This window comes from Anopheles maculipalpis, chromosome 3RL (genome assembly GCF_943734695.1).
Source record: "Anopheles maculipalpis chromosome 3RL, idAnoMacuDA_375_x, whole genome shotgun sequence".
NCBI lineage: Eukaryota > Metazoa > Arthropoda > Insecta > Diptera > Culicidae > Anopheles > Anopheles maculipalpis.
This window is the reverse complement of record NC_064872.1, coordinates 12,170,714-12,190,167: the sequence shown is the minus strand read 5'-3', so window position 1 is coordinate 12,190,167 and position 19,454 is coordinate 12,170,714. Positions and strand designations below refer to the sequence as shown.

Genomic DNA, 19,454 nt, shown 5'->3' with positions numbered 1-19,454 from the left:
TCTACAAAGTAATCATCCGTATGGATGATTGCTGTACTTTTTCACACATCAAGAAACTGCAAGTACTACAAAACAAATCTATTAAGCGAATGTTTGACTAACCCTCTTCGCACAGTCGGTATTCATAGAATTTCTAACTTACCAAGAATTACTGAATTTATGAGAAATTTCAAATGTAAATATAATTTAACAAAAATCAACAATACCTCAAGGCAAACGACTGCCCTAACGAGAAATATTATTTGAACTATTATCTTCCTATTTATGCTGTAAGCAAACATTCTTTTTCTATTTCTTCTGTAGTGCTGGGTAAGACTTTCGTGGCATACCGTAGTTTTATTTGTGATTTGTTGTTTATTTTTACATTTTTCTTTAAAGAAAGTATCAGCTTAGGTCGATATACTTCAACATTTCAGTACCAAGGTTTTTTGAAGAAATTTTTCCCAAAGGTGCAAATCTGGAAAATTTACAATTGTATACGGCATCAAATGGATTTGTCGAATTCAGCTTTCAAATGTATTGAGTTAAAGTATGTATGATGCATGAGGTTACCAGAACCAATGACAAGCATGTAATGTAAAATGAAATCCTTCAAAAGTAATACTATTTCTACAGTTTTGAAGCACACTAGAAAGAGTTAAAAGCTAGGTTGGTTAAATGCGTTAAGACTAATTTACAATCCCACAAAATTTATTGCAGATTTTTTACAAAGTTTGTTCACTTCCTAACTAAACACTAATTACCTTCATCCACCAAGCAAGCAAGCAAGTTCGTTAATTAATATCCCATCGCATGTTAATCAGTTACATGCATGCTTTGTGTGGAGCACAAACGATACCTTCAACTTTACATCCTGCTTCAAAGCTGCCGTGCATACGGGTGAAAGTTGAAAATCTGCAAATGAATAAATGTGTATTATTTACCTTCCCATCTTCGACAAGCGTTTGATTTTCCTCAAAGCAAAGCATCGAATTGCGGCCATCCTATCGAAAACAGTCGGCCAGATCAGTAGCACAAATAGCAAACAGGAACATCAGCATCCTTCCCATGGCTAGAGGTATCCTAGTTCTGCAAAGACTCTCGTTTGTGTGTGTTTACGTGGTGGCAAATGGTGATGAAAGCAGTTGGGGTACCACCGGTACTGGATCCGTGTGGTGGTACGCAGGGAGTAAAGAAAAAAAGAAAGGATTCGATCGGAGAAAATTGACTTCTGGAAAAGATTGGTTCATTACGGGCAGAATATCTTCTTCACTCGTGTGCTCTCGGTTTTCGGAAAGATGCTTCGAAAGAGATTATTATCCCGCACATCCAGCATCCCTCCAGGTGGAGGGGGAGAAGGTTGGCCTTGCATTTATTCTCCAAATTCTTCCGTCCTCTTGTCCCATTTCCGTCGGGCTTCCATGGGTTGTGTGATGCTGTAGCACCATTGTACACGGCACCGGTAAAGATCCACGGGTCGAGAAAGGGGAATCATTCCCGACATCACGTGGAGGCTAAATCAAACTGGTTAAACTCCTCAGCAGCTTCACGATGGTTGTGGTAGCGATAGTGGTACGTGGTCATCATCTGCACACGGGCTAATAGTAAGGACCTACTGGAGCAAGTGTGTGGGCGATGCAGCAATCGAAACGCTGGAAAAGATATCGGCAGGAATGAAAGCTTTACTCACGCTTCAGCGGTTTGATAAGACCGGTCAAGAATGTTTATTATAATCAGAATGTTTTCGATTTTCTCGCCACAAAACTCACCACTCCCGGGTGGCCGTGAGGCGAACCAGGATGTGGGGATGCGGTAGTACCGTTCCGAATCATACCGAGCCATACATGCTGCTTGCATGGGAAATTGAACCCCGGTCGAATGGTACGCAAGGGTGGTCGCACAGTCGATCGGGTGCTCGTATGCGGAAGATGCAATTTCTCGAACTCAAATCGAAATGCTTTGATTGTATCGTTGATGCCATATGCCGGGCAAGTTACACCGTTAAGGATCGGGCGAAGGGCAATCCATGCTCGAACGTCTCGGACATCGGAGGTTCTTTCAACTTTACTTCCGATAGACAGCGGATGTGTATCGGTGAATCCGCCGAAAAGGGTTTGGCTCACTGAGCTATCTGCATTCTTCATCAGCTTATCGGTGGTTTGCAAAGAAGCTGAACTATGAGGCAGGGGTTTGGTCTTTGGAGCAGATCGGTTTCTGAGACGCACACCCGTTGTGCGAGACGTGCAGCAAACGGCCAGCGATAGGGGTTCGATCGAGCAGTACTTTTAGCTTAACAATTGACCATTGAAGGGTAAGATTCACATTTCTAGTGCTTGGCGCGGCACCGCATGCTGCTGCTGCTGTGAGAGGACGGATAATTGAAATCAGTAACAGGTCGAGCGGCAAACGATTCTGGATGATCTTTGCCGAATCGGTTCTGACTTTGATTGGTTTGTTTTCAATTAATGCAATCATTCGTTAAGGGAGTGAAAAACGTTGATTTTCGATTGCAAGTTAATGCTGGTGAAAGGTACTGCAGGGTGGGAGAGTGTTACCGCAGCAGCCATTAGACCGAATGTCTCGAGATCTTCTTCAACTTTTAATTGAATAATGCATAAATGTTCTGTTTTCACATAGTTTGAATTTATGTGTGCCCACTGCAAAGAAAAAAACGAAAACCAAGAAAAGTCTCGCATGTTCTCGTAGCATAGCCAAGAAATACTTGGAATTCATAGTTAAGCACGATGTGTACTGGTCAAAAGTCGAAGCAACAGTAGTAAATTATTATTATCAAAGAAGAATAGCATTTTCTTCGTCGCTTTTCCCAATCTTTACCGTAGACTTGTTGGGCTCGTTCTTTGAACTCAGTACATTCTCCAGACTAATAGGACTGTGTTTTCTCTCACACACAAGCATGCACACGTGGAGGTGGATATATCTGCAAAGAATGCATGCATAAGCTGGTGGTAGGTAGCGTCTTTAGCGCCGGTGGTAGGTAGCGTGATCCAAGGGCCTCAAAGCACAAGAATATTACTCGGATGCTTTCGACCGATGCACCATGGCTGGAGGCATGATGCACAAGAAGAAAGCCACCGTTTGGACACACTCAACCTCCTTCGGCAGACAGGACACGGCAACCCACAGGATCATCGTGGGAAGCTTCCTCCTGTGCTGCACACCGATCCCTGCAGCAAATCCACCACCATCCGGAGGCAGATGACCTATTCGAACGTACGTATCTTTTCGGTTTTGCTTGCTGGTCGGTGGATCCTGCGTGAATATTTGCATGCATGTGTCCACTGCACTGACACCGTTGCTGTCCTGTGTGCAGCACCGTCGGACATCCGGAACGAGTTTGGATTGCAAAAGTTTGACTGGACTATGTCGCTTCGGTATGGCAACACATCGTTCTTCGAGTAAGAATTTCCTTACCACCCCCCCCACGTGCCCACACATGTTTGCCCGCACACCACCTGACCACTACCGGTCAATCGGAAACGATGCGTTCGTTGCGTTTACCACAACACAGAATTGCTGTTAGAACAAAATTGAAGACCACTACTGATCAGGGTCAGGGGTAAGCAAGATTGTGCGTCCCTGAGCGTCTTGCGGTTGTAACGTCCGCAGCTAAATACCTTCATTTGCCTGCAGGGTGGCAAACGGTGGCATCAACCGGGTATATTAAGTTTCTAAATGAGTCATTCAAGTGAGAATACTTTATGAAGCCGGACGGCATAACTTGTAGATTATAAATTACTGTATAAGTTTTCTTCAATATATTATCAAATTATGGATTTTTCGATCCAGCTGCCAGGGTCGAGAGCTCCCGCGCAACCCGCGACCAATCGACCAAACTCCAGCACCGGGATGGAGGCGCTCATTCGACTACTGGCGCAACGACGGGCTGGACAGGACAAGTTTCGAAATTTATGTCGACAGAGGGTTATCCCTTCTTGCGCATTCGTATACGGGCGACATTTCTTGCCTGTGCATCTTAGTGCAAATGTGTGTGTGTGTGTGTGTGTGTGCGGTTCTACTCTATTTTCTGCTAGCTCTACAAAACTTTCCCTCCACTTCACCAATTCGGTCGGACAGACGGATGATGATGTTTATCACACTGTACAATAGCAAACCGTGACCGGTTCGAACTAATCTCGCACTGCCCGAATGCGATGGGAAAGCTCAGGTGCACAACCCTCAACGGATGGTGATCGAAATGTAAAGAGTTATGATTTAGGGTTGCATGTAGGATTCGGAAAAGTTAAACTTGTCACTTTTATCAGGCAAAGGTGAATGGACGTGGCACAGTTGATTGTTTGGTTAGGGGACTATTGTACAGTATGGATGGTTTCTTCTGTCTGCCAGTTTTTATATGAATTATTATTTTATTATAGAGATGTTTTTATTTGAAAGGCAGAAATATTAAAAGAATCTTTAGCATACATTTTATATATCTTTAGCATATTATTTTACATTCCTATTTTATTATTCTATAGCCAATATTTGTAAAATGTCACAATTAATGTATATGAATACGATATTTGCCCGCTAGACAATTAGTGCTGCTGCTTATACGGAATCAATGCTGGATGTAACTGGCATGCGGTGATAAATTCTGAATAATCAAGGGTTTGTTTGCTTCATCCGTTTCTTTACCGCACACCAATCCCTCGCAGCACTCGTGCGACTGGTTTTTAAGTTTATTGGTCTGGGTTTATTTTTAATTTATTCCTTCAAGACCGATCCTGCCCCAGGATGTTCCAATGAAAGAAAAATGAGCAACTCGAGAATCGTGGCCCCGGTGCAATATACATCACAAACCGATCAATTGATATCGGTTGGTGGCACTTAGAATGAAACAAATTCTACCAAAATGCGCTGCGGGCGCTTACTAGCGATGTAAGAGAAATGTCTAATCGACCCCCCCCAACACGTCCCTGGGCTCGTACCGGTGTTCATCGGTAAAGGTAGAATTAAGCGTAATTAATCAAAGTCCATGCAAGCCGGTACGAATCAATGCTTCGGGGGCGAATAGGTACGGTTTTGCTTATGGGCAATGTGAAGGAATAAAATACATCGAATGATCAATCGGTTAGGGTAATTGGGCTTCAGAGAGTGGGAATCGGTTCTAACTGGTTGAAGAAACATCATAAGTACAGATTGGAACATTTATTGGACATTCATCGCTCGCAATCAGAAATTCACACCGCCCAAACTAGTTTATTGTAACAGAAAAATTAAAATAATAGAATAGAATACAAAACCATTCAATCAAAATTTGGGCAAACAAAATTAATCGGCAGTATGAAATTTTAAATGCAAAAACTAGGTCGTCCTCACAGAATAATAAATAAAAAATAATGAAATTCAAAGTATTACAGCTAGTAATTAATACATATCGCCTCCTGTAGGCTCCTGAGAGGCACTCAAGCTTATCATGTTTCAGCAAAGTAACAGAGAAAAACGTCGATTGGGCGTTACAATAGTCTAATCGTATCTCAAAATCTTTGCCATCTTTCTTTGCGCGAAACGTTTCTATGCCTTGGCCGAAAAACTTCCGATTTTTTCAATATTTTTTTTTTACTTTTGTGTTGTTTTATGTAAAATTTTAATTAACATTACTTCAAGTACCGATATAAGGTTGAATATTTTTACACAGATTGCAAGAAAATGTTACAAAAAAAATTTTTACAATGATTCTTTGAAAATTGGGAAATAAAGCTTGTTCTTATCTAAACTGTAACGATTTAAGTTTCGAACCCATAAAAATTCAATCTGCTTTACAATCACGCTTGTAACATCTAAACCTACCAAAAAAGTGAAAAAAAAAAACACAAAAGAAACCAAATTGAACATAAATTAATAAAACAAAAAAAGAGCCTACGATACGCCTCCCAAACATCAATCAGGTCGTTCTGCGGTTAGGTAGTAATTATCGCGTTTCTAACGTTATTCGTACGTTTTGCTGAAGTTGTGTTGCGCTGATCGGTGGATGGTTATTTCATTTCTACACTACCCGATCCCCTCCCGATTTGATTCATGTAGCGAGGGAGTAATGGATAATCTAACCGTTCGACGGACGGACACGGTGGTGGAACTGTTTGCTGCAGGACCCAACCAAAACGGCATTGGCATACTCCCCTCCCCTCCCAATGAATTATTGCTAGCTTCCACTTCCAGCTGTAAGTATTCTTATTTCCGCATGGAATGTTTTGTTGTATTGTTGCTTCATTCAGCATTTGCTTTTTGCAAAGGATTGTATAGGTTATGAGAATTTCCAAACAGCCAAAATATAAAAAAGAAATGTTGAAGAATAAAACAAAACGGAAAGATTTTGTAAATGTTCGTTTCGGGGTAGTGTTTTTTTTTTGGGTGATTTTTCTCATAAATCTTTCAAAAAGTGAAACCCACCGAAGGGCAGCTTGAGAAATTGTATCTCACTGCAATACAATGCTCGAACCGGCACCTTAGCCTGGCATGTCTAAAGAGCATATTTTTTCTTGATTTGTGAGTGTTCAGATTTGTGCAAGTGAAGTGAAATTAATTTAGCATTTTCCACTGTTGGGTTGTGTGTTGTGAATTGTTTTGTTCACAACTGAAGTTACCGTTCAAAGAAAAATCACTTCGAAGTAAGGCAAATACGAAATACACCAATAGTTATTTAAATTAATCCTTAGAGTATCCTAGACTAATCTTTGAGAATCCTAGAGGTATCAATTCAAACTATGTCCACAAATAGTTCTTGCTAGATTTCTCCAATAGAGAAAATTACAGTCCTTTGAATGCTAAATAATCCTAGTCGCTTTCCAATGATAATACACAGCGAAAAAATAAAGGACAATAAAGCTCTAAAACCCCCTTCCGTTGTGATTATGAATGCGACGTGTTTGTGACACCCACTGGCCACCGAATTTCAGCTTCATTTTCCGGTTAAAAATATAATAGCACCGCTAGGTTAACTGCTGACATTCTCGGACATGCCAGCCGGCAAACCGGCCGTAGCCTTTAGAATATTATTTATGCATAGTGCTGATTTACGCTCTCGGGGCAATAAATATTAAATTCTGTCTTGTCTTGGCAGACATTCAAAAACAAAATATAGCGTCGGAAGGGATGGAAAACGGGCTCCGGGCTCCTATTTATCCTATTGAGCTCTCTTGAGCCGGTCGGCAGTGCTTCGCTACTGGAGGAGACCGCTTGTCCCCCTTACACAAATCCTTCGCCTGCCACAGCGAACCGAGCTGAGCTTTCAAAACAACGCAACGACAGCAACGAAAATAAAATAAAATGGCCGTGAAGGATCGCCAGAACTTTCTGCCCGTTGCACATCACGATCCCATTTCGGCAAACGGTGGTGGCGGTGCAATCAAACAATCATAGTTCAAGCAGCATTAGCCTTTCGGCGGTGGTGGTGGTGGTGGTTGAAATTTATGATTAATGAAAATAAGGGATGCAAAATATTTTTCCATGCACCAGCAGGTTGACGTACAAAATGGCAAACGTTTGGAATGTGCAGCACTTTGAGATAGTTTTGGTGTGATTTATGCCAGACATAAAAAAGTAGCTAGTGACGGAAGTGGGAATTTTCTTTTTATTTTCCATGAGCTGCTTTCCAGTGAGTCATTAGAAGTAGTTTCATTTCATGTTCATTTGAGTGCTCGGCTCATTAAATAAACTCATTATAACTCCTTAGAAAACTGTCATTTTAAAACTAAATTAAATATCTAGCTTACTATTTACGATGTTGAATGGTAAACAGTAAGGAGAGAAATTAAATCAAAGGAAATTGAGAACAAATTTTATGAAAAAGATATGTAAAACAGGAAAGGTCAATAAGAAGAGGTAGATGAAAACAGTCGAGACCAGAAGCAGCAAAAGATTAACTCAAATCAAAACAAGTATCGAAGAAGTTGGATACAAACAAGGAATGGCTCATTATGTCTATATTGCGTGCGTCGACGTGGTAGATTACAAGGGATCATGGGCTCACAAGTTGCGGGAAGCGACTCCGAAAGGGCATACTAAAAATAATAGATTAGGGGCGTCGCTATTACCTAAAACAATATTAAGTTCAGATTTGGCAACGATCGAGAGGGCGGGAGATGAACTCTGGCGTGATTCCATAGACGTCTCATCGCAATTCTGCGCATTCCATTCAACAGCGTTGAATATTCTCTATGGTAGCAGTCCAAGAAGAGGATTCCGAACCGCACACGGATGTTTCAAAGGGAAACGCACAAGACTAACATAAAAACAAATATTTAAGACATTTGAAAATAAATAGAACAAGGAAGTAATGAGAACTGTATCTTTACTTTCTTTTTGTATAGTAAATCTTGAAAATTCGCACAGGAAATCGCTTAAAACTTCCTGTAAATTACAAAAAGTGAAGCAATAGTAGCCAGGAAGGCTCGGTGGTAATGCGACGACGACGCCAGTCTTTACAGCATAGGAATGGGGTTCAATTCCCATTCCCACGGATCGGGGGCAAATCCCCGTAGTTAGGATTGGTTTATCCAACCTCGTGGTATATTAGCAAGTCTAGATGTAGTATTTCTGTTCTACTATTTGATTCTTGGCTGTGTCCTATTCCGTCGGCTGTCGGTTGATAAGTGGCGAGCGATCGGTGCATCCGATCGCTCATCCTCGCTTACTTAAATCGGTTAAACCCCATTCTCTCTCTCACGACGATCGGCGCATCAGATCGCTGTGTCCTAACTCCTCATTACTACTTAAGTTGAATTTTCCTCTCTTAACACAACGGTGATGTTATACAAGGTAGCGAATGAGTGAACGGCGCTTACAGATGTCGCCACTATCACCACACTAGACATTAGCTGGCTGACGTGAGATAATAGCTCAATAAGCCAAGAATAAGAAGAATGGCTGGTGATTAGGATGTGTTCCACTTTTTAGGGATCAAAGTTGGCTTAAAGACCTAGATAGACACCAGCCATCTAATCGTTCACTAGATGAAAATTCCGGCCCGGTTATTTGAAATCCGGCCATTTCGTGTGAAGAACGGCGCCGCTAACGCTTTACCGTCTGACTACATAAACTATCAAAGAGGGATCAAACTCAAGCTTGTTTAATTGTAATTCATACGTTAGTTCCTACTTTAAAAACTACACAATGTTTATATTTGAATATTTCTTCATACGTACAACTCCTCTGTTGATATGAAAACTATTAAAAGTGAAGAAACAAAAGCACCCCATTCATTGATGTTCCAAAATTCATCGACATGGGTCAGGATGTGGCAACAGTTCGCACAGTAATTAAAATCTCATCCCCACGTCCACGGGCGTAGCATACACGTTGCGTAGCAGCAAGTGACCAGCGCGGTGGTAGTTTCGGGCGCAATAACTTCGGATGTCCGGCAAGCCGGTATCGGAGTTGACTTCAACGACCGCGATGGTGCGACAATGACGACGTAACTTCCATGTCCCAACCGTCACATCGAACAGAAAGAAGAAACAACCAACCAACAAACAAAAAAAAAAGCAACCTCCCTTTGTTGACAACGATGCATGCGAGCCACATGCGAGGCACCGCTGGACAGTGAAGGTGCTGAGATAAGTTCTCACACAGCTTATGCACCGACCGTGCGGGCATAATGGCGTGAAGCGGCGGGCACGGATAATAAACAATCAAGAGCGTGAAGTCAATATGTTGTGTCCATTTCGATGGGTGCGAATAGAGTTTGGCTTCAGTATGCCTTCGTTTCGAGGGCATCCATTAAAGGGATGAGTGTGTGTGTGTGTGTGTGTGTGTGTGTGGGACGGTGGGATTGTTCCGTTGGTGTTTCTTTTTTGCTCCGTTGGTCTATCAGGACACGCTTGACGTTGTGTACCGTTTTCACGTCGGTATATCTGACGCCACTGTCACCATTTCATGCGCGGCTCGAACGACGTGTACTGTTGCTCCTTTAACTAGGTAGTATCTCGCCGTGCATAAAAGGATACCGATATCGACGGCAACGGAACGGGATGCGATACCTTTTCGTGCACGAGTGTTTCATCCCCTTCAAAAAGTGCGCGAATGTGAGCTCAAATTAACTAACTTCAAATGGGTAGCCCCGGTGATACGTCGACGAACTGGCGCATCCTTCCGGGCGGTGCCGGCCTGTCCTTGTTGTCATCCGAAAGGGGGGGAAGGGTTTTTGTCAGCGCAGCGCAAATGAAAACATTTCGTGCACGCGGTGCCCTTTATATATGATCGCAACGGTAGCACTTAACTACAGTTGCCCATGACCACATCCGAAAAGTATATTATGCGCGCGCGTATGTGCTCAACCATTCGTTTGGGAGTCCCTGGTTGCCCCACACACATGCACAAGAGCGATTTTTCTGGCCACGCTTACGGACGGTGCACGGGGTTTTCATTACACATTCGTAAAAACGGAGAGCAAACCGGTGGGTAAAGTAAACGAATGGGAAGGAGGAAATGTTTTCGAAAACGTTTAGTGTTCAACATTGATATATTAATCGATAGTGAGAAGCTGTAGCGTGTGTCGAGCCGTGGGGAGAACGACAAGAACGTGCGAGTGCATGACAGTGGTTTGGGACTCCGAGTGCATCCGAGTCCGCATCCAGCACACACTGAATTGTAAACGACCGATTATTAAACAATTATCGAAAACATTCATTTGGTGCATTTTTCTGGCCGTTTTTTTTTGTGTGTGCGTGTTTCGCGCGGAACTGTTAATTGAGATAGGAGTTTGCATTGCTTCAAACAGCAAAAAAAGGCGCGATCCATTGAGAACTGTGCGAAACAATCTGTTGTAAAAATGGCAACCAAGGGGTGACACTAATTGACTTTTTAACTGCACCGACTATATCGTCGAATATTAACACCAATAAATTGGGTAGAGTTGTACAGTATGGTGAGTAACTTCGATTTCATTGGGTTGTTTTTCGTGGAAAATAACGATTTCCAATCCTTTTTGGAAAATCACTCCTCAAAAAATCCTCCGGAATTTTTCCGGAGAAAATAGTGCAGTTTGCAAGAATTGCCTTTGCTGAAAGTGCTTCAACGCCCAGCTATCGTCATCGCCGTGTAAAATTAGACTTTTATTTAATAGGAAAATATGTAGCTTAAACACAAGAAGTACTAATGTCAAGCAGTACTTCTCATTCCTACAAGAACAGATGCCAAATGACAATGTTCAATTTTACCTTCAGTCCACAAGCAACCAAAACAAAAAAACAAACCTCTCTTCGGGACTTCGTCTTCGTATGGAAATCGCGAAAAAAAAGCGCGACAAAAACGTGGCCGTCTCGTTATCATAATCATTTGTATCGTATAATCACCAGCTCTCAACGTGTCATTTGCTCGTCCGCTGTTTGCCTTTCAGTCGTAAATGTCAGTGAAAAATTATAATTATAATTTGTGGCTGCTTCACCTTTAGCAGCGCACGCACACAGCGGCAAACGCAGTGTTGTCTGTCCATTTGGGCGAGCAAATGGGTGGACAAGGTAGAATTAATAACAATAAGCGTTATGATGTAATGTGCCATCATCGTATGGCGCACACGACCCCTTCTCGAAGATGCGGACGGCAAATTGGGTCAGTCTGTTGAAGTGTTGTGTTAGAAAGGACGTATTTGCATCTCAACTAACCGCTGGTAGGTAATGGTGTACGGTTGTGTGACTTTGGGGATGAAACTTAGGGTAAAGCTCATAGCGAATGAGAGGAGGTTTCAATTGTTTTTTTATTTGAATGAAGTACATTGTTTAAAATTTAAAGCTTTTCTAAAACACATGGACGATAGAAATAAATAAATATTTGCAAAATTGGAAAATTTTACATCCTCATCCTCATCCTCAATCATTCAACTGTTCGATCAAATCTTTCTGAGGTAAGCTAAGGCTTCAAAACAAGTGTTCAATATTCTACAGAAATCTTAATTCTTTAATAGATAGAGCTTGTACTACGGCCAAAAACTGAATAAAACGAACATCTTTTGTAAGGATCCATCGAACAAAGTTCATCCGAACAATCATCCTTGAAATAGACCCAAACGCGAGTGAGTGGATCCGGAAAACGTCACTTCACATTTCCATCCAAAGGAAGTTCAAGCAAAAGAAAAGACAAAAAAACACGAACAACGAGTCCTTGCTTGCTCGTAAACGGCGGATCAGGACGGTCTTAAGACGGTCCGGCGGTACATATTTCTTCTACCACCCGGTTCACACCATATCGGGTGAGTGAATGTGCCGAAGAAAAGAATAAATTTGTCATAAATCCTTCAGAAAGCTGACACATGTCCTAATTTATAGCGAAACTGGAAGAAAGACAACAATACGACAGGCACTTTTCCTCGGTGAGACAGCGGTGTCGGCCAAAGACGTATCCTTCCACGGTGGATTAAAATATGAACCGCGTCAGGATTTATGGGAGGAAGCAGCTGAAAGCGGATTCGAGCTAGTCGACACCGGCCAGTACCTTTCGCAGGCGAATGCGCACCAATCCTCAAACTGCTGCAACTGCTTTCTTTCAATCTTCCTGAGAGCCTTTTTTCCACCCGTGCCCATGCTGGTGACTCTCGGTTGGATGTGCTTTTTTCCTTTTTCCCCGCTCCGGCTCGCTTCGATACACCGCGTCCCGTGCAGCAACACAACCATTCCAGTGCGATGGCGTCCTTCAAGGACTGTCGCTCTTTGTTGGCTGTTTCTTTCACTCAGCCCAACGGCACCCTAGCACTCATTCACTCACGAATGCTATTCCCTGTCAAATTGAAAGCACCATTGGAGACGACCAATGACGAGCTGCTCGTCGTTGAACCATGCTCGCCGGGATGCAGGAAAGAAAATTGCTTGCTCAATTTTCAAACACCACGGACACGCGTACATACACATTACATACACACACACACGTACTGCGGCATAGAGCAAATGTTTGCTTGATAAGCGAGACGCGCGCGCACAAGGACGCTGCTCGCTGGCCCTCCTGTTGTACTGTCCCTGTCGCTCAACCAATCCATCCAATCCGTCGTGTTGTGTACGCAGATAATAAACGCTGTCACTTCGTGATGATATATGCCCCTTGCCAATGGAAGTTTCATGCACTTTTCCCACAAACGCACCCTCCCGCAAAGCCCCGGTAGTCGCCGAGGAAATCGAGCGAGAAGGAATCCGATTTCCTTCAGCCGACTTGTCGCACATCACGGCGACAGACATTGACATGGTTTACGGTTTGTTTTCGCTTAGTTTTACGAAAAAGTAAAGACGCCAGGTTGGGTCAGGACTGCGAGCGGAGGGCCCAGAGAAGGGGACACTTTCTAGCGAACGCTCGTGGTAGGAGGGATTCGGCAGCGGGCAAGGAACTGGACGGAAAAGCAACACGACGGGAGGAAAGAAAAACACATTCACGTCAGCCGCGCCATGCCGCGCCAGTAGTCTTGGTTCAGCCTCCCTTTTTTGGCTGGTTTGGCTCATTGCAGGGGCATAAATATTTATCTAAATGATTTAATACCTAACGACCGGCGGGGCCGGGATGATTTCCGGGCCGTGCTGTGCCATTGGAAAATGGCATTACCCACCGTCAGTCAAACCGTCGTTTCTCTATCAAACAAAAGCTGCTTTCTTTCATGTGGTGAGCGGTGGTTGATGCCTTTTTTTTTTCTTGCGGGAAGAGCCATTGAAATTGGGATGCGAGACAAATGAGTGCTGGCGGTGCTTGAGACGGTCGATGAATGATCATTTCTGGTAGAATTGGCATCAGCAAATGGTGATGGCGATCGAGGCACTTTAGGAAATTGAGATTTGGTGATTTAAGGCCTCCAAGTGACTTCAGTGGGTTGCAAAACTGCTCTTGTTGCAAAAATTAAGTATTTGTATTTAAACCGTGCGGTTAGGCAAACAAACATGTAACTAGCTATTGACTATAATTGATGTGATAGATTGCATTATCTATCAATATTTATTGTACTCCAAATTGCTTTCGGTGGAATGCAGAATTTTTGAAATAAAATACATTTATATGAGTATGTCCTTAGAAAAAAAATATAGTTCGAACTAAATATCATAAGCAGGATAAAAATAAACATCCCGATTCCCACATCGTTCTGATGAGCACAAAAAAGGACATCCCATTGCTCGGTACCGATACTTTAAGCCCTCAGGAGGCCATCATATAAATCAACTATTTTTGACAGTAGAATCCGCTTCCAAAGCACTGTACCATTGCGCCACTCAGCGACCGGGCTCAAAGGACTTGGTCCGTAACCCATCGGGTCCATTAGAAAAGAGTGAAGGATGTGAAGCTCGAGATTTGGTCTTGGGTTGTCTCGAAGTTTCGGTGCATTCGCTGTCTCTTACATTCAATCATGGAAGGTGATTGTGTGAAGCGATAGAAACTAGAATAGAAAAAAAAACACACACACACAACAGCAACGTGGTTCGAGGATCAACCAAACCTGCACGGCACTGCATGGGCATCAGCTATTACATTCTCACACACTTTCTCGCCAGGGCAAAGGCAGCGTTGAACAGAACCCTTGCTAAGGGCTTGCACCTCTTTGTGCCGTTGCGGGAATGGGAACGGATTAAATTAAGGGTGGTTCATGTTTGGATTACCCTTTTATTATTGCACTGCTATTACCGGCTTCTTACCCCCGAAAACTGTCTGTGTGTTGAAGTTTTTCCTTCAGAGAAAATATGTATATATGTGTATGCTATTCTTTTTTTTTCACTCTTTTCCTCTCTCTCTACGGTGTTGCTGTTGTAATGTTTGGGTTCGACATGCGCTCCATTTACAATCTACATTCGCTTACCGTACCGTACGTTTAGCAAACAATGATCGCCACACCATTTAGCAGCAGCAAAAAGAATCCGAGCATCCGATCGTTGGGTAGTGGTGGCAAGCAGAGCACGTTCCTTTTTCTCGCAGGTTTTATTCCCAAAATGGCAGGGTCTGGAGACACTGGAGGCTGAGGCAGCCATTAGACTATTCTGTTGGTAAAGGCGGAAATGGTTAAATGAAGGGAATTTTCCTAAATGCAATCGAATCGTTGCCGTGTCCGTAAAGTAGATGGAGGGCCACAACGAAGGAGTCTACTACCTTAGGTGAGCAGTAGCAGGAGTTGGAGAAAAATTCTGACCCCGAGCATCCTGGAAACACGGCTTCATGCCCGGTTATACCCTTGCACCGTACGGCTCGGGAAAGCATTCCATCGCCATCGGCGTTAACAACAATAACCATTCAAAGGGATGGCCTCGGCTGAAAGACACCGCAGACAACGGTGGATGACAACGACGACGGCCCACCGATGACTGTCTGCCATTTTATTTCTATCAGATTTACGCCGGAGAAGAATTAAAAATCTAATAAATTATCTTGCGTCACACACACACACACACACACACACACACACACACACACACACACACACACACACATGTGTGTGTGGCCGCTTTCTCCAGGATATGCGTTCGTTACCGTTACCACACCGAATTGAATCCTTACACTCCTGGCAGGTTCGCTGTGCGGGAAGAGTGTGGCCGGCAACACTGGGCCGGAAGGTTTATAATCTTCTATATTTTATTTTTATTTATTGATGTCAAAAACGGGGTTAGGGAAAAAACAATTAACAATTGGCCTCGGCAGTTTGGTTGCTGGTATGGCTGGTTTGCTTTGTCGCTCGGTTGTCTTATTCCGTTTGTTAAATGCTCATAGGAGAGATGTGTGTTGCACGAATGTTTTCCATTTTGTATTGTAAAGTTTATAATTTATTATGCGTATTGAATCATATTTTAAGCTGAAACAAGATTCTTCTATCATTTTCTTTATTTTTATATTCTCGCAAGGATTAAACATTAGACATTTGTTTGCTGTGTTGGTGTAAAACTGTTTCTGTTCCTTCACTTTTAATTGCTTACACTTGCTCTGGCTATATAACTCCCTAATTCTCATCAGTTCTTCGCTTTCACCTCGTTAAATATATTTCAGAAACTTTTTACACTTGCTTCTTCTGCTTTCCGGGCCGCCAGATTCCTCTGATCCCCAGATTCCTTTTTCCCTGTGTGCTGCATTTACTTTCGCTACCACTGCCACTTCTATGCGCACGCTTCTTTATGTCAGTCATAACAATGAAATACAATCGACAATTTAATTTTCTTGTAACTGTTATTGCTTCCCATGTTATTTTCTTCGTCATGCTGGCTATCACCGCTCTTGCAGTCGTCCTGCAAGTAAGAAAAAAAAAAAACAGCCCGAGACCAGACCAGAAGGACCAGAAAACCTGATAGGAAGGATCTCAACCATCAACTCTCTCCGGTGCTTCACGAGCAAGAAGGATGGAAGCATCGTACAAGGAACGTGACGAAATGGTGCCCGGGTTGTAGTTTTTTCTTTTCTTCTGTGTGTGTGTTTCTTTCTTCTATAAGCTCCGTCCGAACTCACTTCAATCGCTAGCTGCTGGAAGAGCGGCACGATTTGTTTCTGTTCTTTACTACATTTCCATAACTTTTCCCCCACTCGAGTTTCCACCGGCAGCCGGCGTCCACCGGCAGACCGCGGTTGCTGCGGGTGTTTCATTTCATCTCTCGCAAACCACCGCCGAAAGCAATGCGGGCTGCGCAGTAGTGTTGTAGCCCAAAGGAAAACACTCACTCGTCAATCGTACTTTTCTCGGGTGTTCTGCACCATTTGGATTGCGTTTGAGTGAAAGGATATTGACAACTGGAGCTTGGTGGTTGGGCTGGCTGGTGTGTGTGTTTCTTGTGTGGCCCGAGGAGGGGGCAGGCAGCCCGGGCAACTTTTCTTGCTGCGTTTAACTGCTTTCTTAACTGGTTCTCGCCGTTCGTTCATCCACCTCGCACAGCCATCAAGCAGCGGGACGGAAAAGCTGAAATTATGGCTGTTTCAATAATTCAGCAAATATTGAACTCCGTGCCAAACGGTTCTTTTTATGGCTCTTCTCTTTCTGGTGTGCCCAGGGCCGGCCCATGCCTCCGGGTTGGTTAGGCACTCGAAATTATAACACTTGCGCGACGGCGGGTCTAGCTAATCGGAAGGGCTTGGCTACACTACTTTGACGCTCGGAGGAAATAGGTTTTGTTACCTTCTGCTGCCGACCCTGCCGCCAAGACGGGTGCGTTTGCTGAGTGAGTTCACCGGCGAATGCCAACCGTGTTCGGTAGAATTGCATCGTACGGCTTCTATTGCCACATTGATTGAGAGCTTACTTTACTGAAACGGTAACGATTGTGTGTATGTGATGAAATATTAAAGTCAAATTTATTACAGCCACCATATCAAAGGGAAATTGTTTTTTCAAGAAATCGAAGTATCCGCGTTCGATGTTGATTGAGCCGAACTGCTTGCTTAAATTATTTCTACTCACCGCTTTGATTTGACCATTTTGGATTGTAACGAAATCGAATTAGATTTACTGAGCAATTTCAAAGGATTTGGTTTTTTAAAATTAACCGTAAAGTCATCCGCGTCGTAGAGGAATTCTAGTTCAAACTCTCACTCATAGATGACGCAAGTGTTATCATTCGTCCTAATGTTTCTTTAGTGAAATTTTGAATGTTTGGTTACTTAATTTTGTTTTGCAAATTGCACAATTCAAAATGAATTGTTTTTAAATTTACAGTCTTACAAAAACTAAACTGCTTCCAAACAAGACTGTCACGTTTTCCTTCGCGAATGCTCCATTTTCTTCATAGATCAGAGAGCATTACATTTTATGTGTTATAAGCACCAGTCTATTATAATAGCAACTGATATGAAAAAAGGACCAATAATCGTAAACCATACATAAGTAACTTTGCTGTCCCACTTTTTCCCACTAGTCAGGCGTGAATTGTTTCTTCAGCAGCAGGGTCCACCGCCCCACAGCCCAGAACGGCGCTGAGAAAGAGAGATAGGTCCAGCCAGCCGAAGCATGTGCCGGGCAAAGCGCAAGATAAAAATATGCAAAAATTATGACTTTGTTTTTCTTTTCCCTCCCAGAAAGCCAACGGGCATACGCTATCTATGTACATCCATCCTTCGTCGTCCCGGCTCGTCGAGTCCGCACAGCTTTTGATTGAAAACAAACGTTTTCGTACGCCTCATTTGGTTCTGTTGCTATCGTTCGGACGTCTTGCTAGGGAAGGGCCAAGAAACCATTGCTTTCGCTGATATTGCGTTCCTCCAATCATAACACAGTGGCACTCATTTATGCGGTACGCGTCCATCTAATTATTTAATCGCAAGTTATGGTGATTATTTCGCTTAAATCACGCCCCGACGCTTCGACAAACTCCGCCACCTCCCTCGGGGTCGGGGTCAGTGCAGTTGAGTGTAGGTGTTTTCTTCACGATTAGCGTTGCGCGTCGTCGTTCGTGATGAGGGAAAACTCACAAACTTGATCGCATGACCAAACAGGAAGGAACGAAATTTATCCTCTTGTTTTTATCAGTACTTTATGGTTTCGCTTCGGGTTTTTCTTCACTGCCCCGTACGACTGCGGCTCGGCACTGTAAGCTTTCGCTATGACTTTCCATAATTTTAAGCCAAACGTTACTGCTCGCCTGCTCGTCTGCAAGTGCGTTCTATTCAAGCACGATTAGAGGGTTCAAGGAGAGTCGTAAAAAAGCTCATCATAGTAATTTCTGCGTACAGTTTGAAATTATCCACCATTTTCTTGGTCCCAGCATGTGATCGAACGCTGAGAATGTTTGCTTATCGTTGCCGGTAGAATTAGGTAAGAAAAACATTGCACATCATGCACAGTGATGCTGTTATGTTTGATTTGTTTAGGTGGAGAATAATAAATATTAGTTTACAGCTTGTAAAGATGCATTATTTTTTATGAATAAAACAATGATTAAAGCAGATAGATAATACTGTTAAAAGTTACCTTTTGAATTGTTAAAATAGTGTACTGTTTAAAGCGGAAAGGCGTGATGGTAAGGCGGTAACGGCACCGGCCTTCACATGGCAAAACCGTTGTTCCAATCCTATCTGAACCGTTTCTTCGTAACGTTGAGGATTGACTATTTAATTAGTTTATTTTTCAAACAATAATAATTAAACAAATGACGTGCCTTATTAACCTGATAAAATAAAGTTTTCTGGAACAATTATTGGTAATTTTTTCAGGGTTTGGGAAACGAAAAATCTCCCAACTATACGGAGGAGAGCCGTCATACAAAAATATAAAAATTTCCATTAGTAAATCAATCGGATAAATTTGTGCTAAGCCAAATTGAATTATCCATACCCACTTCCACGTTTTCTTTTAAACAACTAAGCAATAAGTTACCATTCCGAAGCATTCGTAACGTTTTCCACTAGCTTCCACTTCAATAAACCATCCCACGATGCTTTCTTGTCAGCTTAAAATTATTTTATGATCCACCATTTTTTCGCATGAAAAACGCAAATTGAGATGAAATGAAGCAAACGAATGTGACCAACATAGGGAAAAGGAAAACATCATCCAAAGCAAAACAATATGCAATGGGGGGGGGGGGGGGGGA

At 42.8% G+C, this 19,454-nt stretch overlaps 3 protein-coding genes across 3 annotated transcripts in view; all 3 read right to left on the bottom strand.

Annotated features, from left to right (window-relative positions):
- LOC126563922 (trafficking kinesin-binding protein milt) overlaps nucleotides 1-2,479 on the bottom strand; it is a 139,470-nt gene extending 136,991 nt beyond the window's left edge. Inside the window, exon 1 of the mRNA XM_050220726.1 lies at nucleotides 2,475-2,479. The gene's annotated coding sequence lies outside the window, so the exon portion shown is untranslated. The remainder of the gene's footprint in view (nucleotides 1-2,474) is intronic.
- Nucleotides 1-19,454, bottom strand: part of LOC126564882 (protein limb expression 1 homolog) — a 508,128-nt gene that overhangs the window by 51,683 nt on the left and 436,991 nt on the right. The window lies entirely within an intron of this gene.
- LOC126565129 (peroxisomal biogenesis factor 19) overlaps nucleotides 1-19,454 on the bottom strand; it is a 349,045-nt gene that overhangs the window by 155,159 nt on the left and 174,432 nt on the right. The gene's annotated exons all lie outside the window — the stretch shown is intronic.